Raw genomic sequence first — 7,156 nt, 5'->3', positions numbered from 1 at the left:
CCTATCCACCCAAATGTTTCTATTCAGGTCCCTCAAATCAATGCACAGACGGATTTTATTATCATCCTTTGGAGCAACGACCACCGGAGATAACCACTCCGATGAATCTATTGGCTCTATAACTTTTGCCTCTAGCAATTTCTCCAATTCCTTTTGAAGTGGTTCCTTCATCATGTGTGGTATTGCTCTGACCTTATGTACAATAGCTTTTGCATTTTTCTTTAAAATAATGCGATTGGCAAACCCTTTTAACATTCCTAAATCAGTGAAAACATTACAATACTTTTCCATCAGTGTCTTCCCCCATTCTTTATCACGTTCAACATTTTCAGATATATTTTCTACATTTGGTTCAACAACCATAACTGGTTCTACAGCATTCGGATTGAGTACGATATTCAGATCCTTTTGGTGTCGCCACCCTAACAAATCTGATCCTTCTTGCGTTATATACACCCTACCGTAAACTCCATTATTCTTGAATATAATGTTTACCCATTGCATTCCTAAAATATAAATTTTTGATCCACCATACCCAACCGTTCTTACATCAGCTTGCAGTAGTTCCTTCATTCTTCCTTCCATTTTCTCCTGAAAAGTCTCTTTTGAAACCAGAGTAAACAAACTTCCAGAATTAGCTAACAATCTTAAAGATTTCGTTCCCAACCTTACCTCACAATGAGGTTTCTCCAATTTTTCTGTACTTTCTCTTTTTAGATTTATATAATTACTATCCACATTTCCCACAAAATCAGAATCCACTTTGTATCTGACTTCATTTCCTTGAAACATATCCAATTCCACTCCATCTATGGATAAAAACAATTCGTCTCCCTCTTCGTCTTTATTCTCTACTTCCTTGACGCTAGTCATTTGACTCGTACCTCTTGACCTGCATGCTTTTGCTAGATGACCTTTCTTCCCACAAGCCCTGCATGTAGCATTCCTTGCACCACAAGCAAAGCTTGAACTCACATGACCAGGACAACCACACCAATAACAAATAATGGGTCTTTTCTCTCCCAACTTAATGGCTGTATTCCCATAATTTTTGTTTGTTACTTTCTTGAATGCTTCTCTCTTAACCTCTTTTATTTCTGTAGGAACTTCCTTCTCATTAACCACCGTTGAGTTGTCAGTAGTAATCCATTGTGCTTTGCACGCGTGGGTTCGGATCCCATCCTCGTCGCCAAAATTTGTAGTAATCAGGAAATATAAATCCAGGTTAAGATTGAAGTAACTTTATTGGAGTTACAAATCTAGCTGCAACAACCTCCAGCATACAGACTAATACTGGTCCCATTTAGAACTCTGTCATGATGCAGTTCTTTTACATCATACTTACATCATGACATTCTAGACATTGCCACACCTTCTGGTTCCTATTCACCTTTATTATATATTGTCATTATAGCACCCATGTTTTAAGATTTCTCGCAAATACTGTGATAAAGGAATTGAAGAGGGGGAGCTTTCTCGGGTTCTGATACCATAGTGCTGAGGAGTGCCAGATTGCGTAGCTGTGCCACACAAGGTTTTGAGAAAGAGACCACTTTGAGATGTTTCTATTGAACACTGGTACAGACAACAAAGGGATCAAATAACAGTTTGTGCCTACCAATATGGGTGATCCTTTTACCATCCAATGTAAACTAGCTGTTTTTTTCGTAAAATTAGACTATTTCTTTTTTAAGGACAACATTTACGAGAATATTGAATCCGGCGAAAGTAATGGAGACAGCGGGTTAAGAATGAGATCTACTTTCAACCCTCCAGTTCATTCCATGCCCACTCATGTTCTCGCTTTTGAGATAGCTGTTACTAAAGAAATCTCTGACTTAGGGACTTCATCCAGCGGACAGTATCGGAATCTACCTAATTCAGAAAAACAGGCCCTGGCTTCTCTCTCCAAAAATTCTGATATTATCAAGCCCGCTGACAAGGGCGGAGCCATTGTTATTCTTAACACTCTGGATTACAGGGAAGAGTGCTTGAGACAGCTCAATGATGAGCAATCTTATAAACTACTCACAAATGATCCTACATCCAGAATCAAGAAGGAAATCATTGAGCTAGTTAATGAGGCCAGGCTCGAGGGATGAATCTCTGCACATGAGGCCGAGTTGTTGGTAACTGAACATCCAGTAATACCCTATTTTTACGTGTTACCTAAGGTACACAAGGCACAACGTTCCCCTCCTGGGAAACCAATCATTTCGGGCTCGGTTCACTTCTTGAACCCCTCTTGACATTTGTGGACTTCTTTTTGAGGCCTTTAGTAAAGACCATGCCCACGTACCTTCAGGACACTAAAGATGTTTTACAGCTGCTTCCTGATATTAGTTATGACATCGAGACGGATTTCCTCGTCAGTTTTTACGTGGAATCCCTTTACACTTGCATGCCGAAGATAGAGACATTTGAAGCTATCCGAGGTTTGCTGGATGATAATTCAGAGGAGTTGAGCTCACCAGTCAACTTCATCATGGATTGTGCCAGGCTGGCTATGACTGAGAATTTTTTTCAAATATGAAGACCGGATCTATCTCCAGGTTTTCGGTACTTCAATGGGCAGTGTTTTCGCCCCCAGCCTGGCCAATCTGTATGTACACCTTTTTGAACAAAACTGTGTACGCAATACCGACAATCCTTATCGCAATTGTATTGTTGAGTGGAAACGTTACATTGACGATATTTTCGTCATCTGGAGAGGTGATCTTACCATACTGAATGCCTTTCATGGCTGGCTGAACATTCAGAATAATTTTCTCAACTTCACTATGGAAGCCAGCAAGTTGAGTTTGCCGTTTCTAGATCTCCGTATTTTTCCATTTGAGAACGGCCTTGGAAGTGGACTATACACCAAACCCATGGCCAGAAATTGCATCTTGTCGTATGAAAGTTTCCATCCCAAGTCTCTGCGGGCAGGCTTACCATTTGGGCATTTTCTGAAGTTGAGACGGAATTGCTCCACAAATGATAGCTTTAGGAAGAATGCCAATTCACTGTCTCAGAACCTTCGAGCCAGACAATATCCTCCTAGACTCATACGGCAATCGTACAAATGGGCTTCAAATAACAACCGGGAAGCCTTGTTGGAACCCTCTGTACCTAAAACATCCTTGAACAGACTGACTTGTGTAAACACTTTCAGCACTCAATCAAATCAAATACAAAAGATTATACAGAAACACTGGCGCATTTTAAACATCGGACATGTCCAACTTCCACCTCCACTATTCTCTTTCAAGAGAAGCGCTAATTTGCGTGACACACTAGTCCACACACGTCCTAGGAGTGTAGCTGTTGCACCTTTGAATACTCTTTGGAATATGCCACCTGTACAGGGACATTTTGCTTGTGGCAGTTGTGCTGTGTGTCCACAAACACAACATACTACCGAGATTGATATTGGCACTGTTAAACCTTGCCGCCAAACAAGACACACAAATTGCAACAGTGATAAGGTGATTTATTTAATCACATGCCCTTGCAACAAGAGATACGTGGGGATGCCGACTAGGAAAGTCAAACTGTGAATCATGGAACACAAGAGCACCATTAGGTGTAAAAAACAGTCGACTCGCTTGACTAACCACTTTGTGGAGTTCAATCACAAACCTGATGACGTATCATGGACTATCCTTGAACAACCTTTTATTCCCACACATGTCACAGACACATCGAACTTTCTGTTCAAATTACATAGTGATGTGGTTGGGCTTAATGATGCAATTCCTTGGACCGCACTGCGCTAAAGTATACATTTGCCTTGTTTGGGTGGTTCGACCCTAGTGTGCAGCACTGAGATTTCCAAACACTATTGCACTAGCCATTAGCGGAGGTGTGATATTGACTATTCCATTTCCATTGGGGTCACCTGTACTCCGTCTGTAGAGGTGTTTGACCTCATATACCCTGGGCATGGACAGTCTTTCACGTGATTTCGAACGGTTCACACATATATAATTCTGCACATACTCCTAATGTCTCTTAGCGGTTGTGTGTCTTTTGGTTACACTCCTGATTTTCCTCTTTTGGAACATTGCCATTGATTACCTACTCACCCATGGTTTGAGTTTAGGTTCGAGAATTGTACCCACAATTATAGCGCTATTATGAGCCTCTTATTAGAGCAGTATGTACGCGTATATAACCTGTTCAGAAGGTCCATGACATCTCTATAGACTGGTGGACGCTTTTCGACTAGGGCTCTTATTTACAGTGAAATAATGAGAAGTACACTTTATGCAGGGGCACGTCGAATTTTTCGACCGCTTCTTGATTTTATACCTTCGCTTATACCTGCCACTGTTCTGTGATGTACGAGCATGTGCTGCTGATATGCCTGAGTTACGTGACTGAATATGGTCATGTGTGCAGGTTGTCGGCTGGTTTCCAACTATGCGCCCTACCTACAGCCAAACATCTTTCATAAAATATTCTTTTGGTCTTTTTGAGCACCCCACACTTCAGTATTGCCATCAGATACTACATTTCCCAGCATGCCTGAGATTGATTCACATACGCACGAGCGTGTGACGCAGATATGCCAAAATCACGTGACTGGGTTCACTCCTACGCTTCGTATCCTGGTTTCCAGGTGTTTAGCATTTTCAAGCTCTTTAAAAGACGCGCTTGCTCCCGTCCGGTTACCATTCGGAACGACCAGGAAGAACGTCCGGGGTAACGACAGACAGGTAAGGTAGCCAACGCGCCATTAGCTTAGGTAAACATTTCTGGATGAGTTTGTTTGCAAGAGCGACCGCATGCTTTGTGGTTAATTACTTTTTTCATGGCGTCACATCTCAAGCCTTAGACCGCTTGACTTTTGAGAGATGCATGCACCAATATTAGTAGTAGTCATCGCTCATTTATGGTGGGTCTTAGCTTTTTGCCTGCTATGTCCAATTTTGCTCTGTCCCGAGGGCTGAATAGTGTTTACTGATGTTGATCACTACAGGTTGCTCCACCTTTGACTTGTTTTTAGTGATGGTAGCTCAACCTATTGAGTCTAGGTCTAGTACGTTGGCCTTGACAGTCTCGTTGAGTGATTTCCTGGTTTTCTTGTTTTATGTTTATCTGTAGCACTGCTACTGAGAGGAATTAAGCACCTTATACCTGGCTCCTCTGTGGTATTAGCTTTTTCTTTTCTTTTTATGTTTTAAATAGAGCGTTGCCTCGCACCCTGAGTCGTTACCAGGAGTGTAGGATTATATCCCCGACTGATTGTGGGTAAGAAGGCCATTTGGTGACCTTTTCATGACAATTGTTTACACATAAAGTTGTTTGAGTGACTAAGTTCTATGACCCAACAAAACATATGATATCTGTGTTTTCTCCTGTTTCTGCCTTTTCTAACAGGTGATCATTCTGTACCCCTGCAGTTCCGCCTATTTCTGAATAAGCAGGTATACCTGTAGGTTGTATCGTTCTTTATATCTTTTTGCTTTGTGACTTTTTGCCCCGTATCCATTTTTTGTTGCAGTAGTATTACCATCTGGTCCTGATGAAAGCCATGATCATATTGTCAGATCATAGTTGGCTGAAACATGTAGACCGCACTTATTATTAACGTGCTCGGAGACTTACCGAGAACACGTTTTTCTAGTTTTTATTCTTTGACACCTTTAGATATTCAATAAACATTTTTCTTTAGGTAGTCAATTTTAATACACTGTTTATACACACTGCACTCTTCTTACACTTTGTTTCACCACACTGTAGGCAGCTTCATTGATCTTTTCATACTTAAAACTTCCACAAGCGCCTCCTTTTGATACTAGCAAAGGAGTTGCAGCTCCTTAACTGCACCAGGTGCGGTTAAGAGGAGGTCCCAAATGATGAAGCATGCCACCTCGGTGGGTGATGGGATTCTGTTCTCTATAAGAGGACTTTTCCTTTGAATGTGTTTTGTTATTAGCTCTCAGTTCTGTTTTAGTAGACCCGCGGACTTTGTGTTGATATATATACTTAGTGATTAGGGGATTTGTCCGCTCTGGTCTGTAAATTTCCCTCAGACCCCTTAACCGACCAGTGTTTTTGAGATCTAATAACAGTCCTCATACATCTTGTATTAAGAAAGATCTGCTTTTTCACAACTTAATGAAATACATTTTTTATTTATAAAGCATGTTAAACCACAATGGTATCTTAGCGCTCCACCAGAACCAGGGCTCAACCACAGCAGACCTAAACATTAAGATGAGAAAAGCCAGGTCTTGAGGGATTTCTTAAACAAAGTGAACAAGTTCAAGTGGGTAATATGGGTAATCGGGGCATTCCAAAGCCTGGCCGCGGCACTAGAGAAGGACCCGCCACCCCACCTGGCTTACCGTAATCTAGGGATACTGAATGTCCTCCCCGAGGAGGATCCAAGTGTCCTGCCAGGGATATACCAGTTAAACAGGGCTGAGATGTTTAGACCCTTTATGATGGAGGGCTTGACAGACTAAGCAGATAACCTTATAAAAGATACCCTTCCTAACGGAGCAAATGCAACGCCTTTATACCCTCTCTACCCGACGCACACTTAAGTATATCAAGAATGATGCATGCGGCCACGTTTTGAATCACTTGCAGCTTGTTCAAAGATGAGGCCTTGGTATTTAAATAAAGGGCATTGCAGTAGCAAGTCTGGATAAAACTAAAGCAATGGCCACCACATGGCGCAGTTCAACAGGATTTAAAGAGGGAACTTCCTGAGGGTCTTCATGATATAAAAACGGGTACTAGTGGTCTCATTGACTTGCAGCTCAACATTCGAAACTATATCAAACGCCACCCAAAGATTTTTAACCTATTTAGCTGGAGTGGGTAAAGGGCTGCATGCCTCTGGCCATCCGCTGCCAAACCAGATGGATTTTACCCCCACTCCCCGGCCGAACACCAGCACCTACTTTTTCTCCATGTTCAGTTTAAGAAAATGTTCTTTCATCCAGAAGTTTATTCTGGTCATGCAGTGATTTATATCTGTTGGCAACTAGGGGCAAGATGTCAGACATAGATATCCAAATCTGATGTTGTCACCACAAAACAGTTCTTATAAGCTGCACGAATGCATGAATTCGGGGAACGGAGCGACATATAACTCCTGATGAAATCAATAGCCGCCGCAATCGCGGTCTGTGCTGTGACCACCCCTAAATCCATTCTC

Source organism: Triturus cristatus, chromosome 1_1, assembly GCF_964204655.1.
Source record: "Triturus cristatus chromosome 1_1, aTriCri1.1, whole genome shotgun sequence".
Taxonomy (NCBI): domain Eukaryota; kingdom Metazoa; phylum Chordata; class Amphibia; order Caudata; family Salamandridae; genus Triturus; species Triturus cristatus.
Note: the sequence above shows the minus strand (reverse complement) of the source record.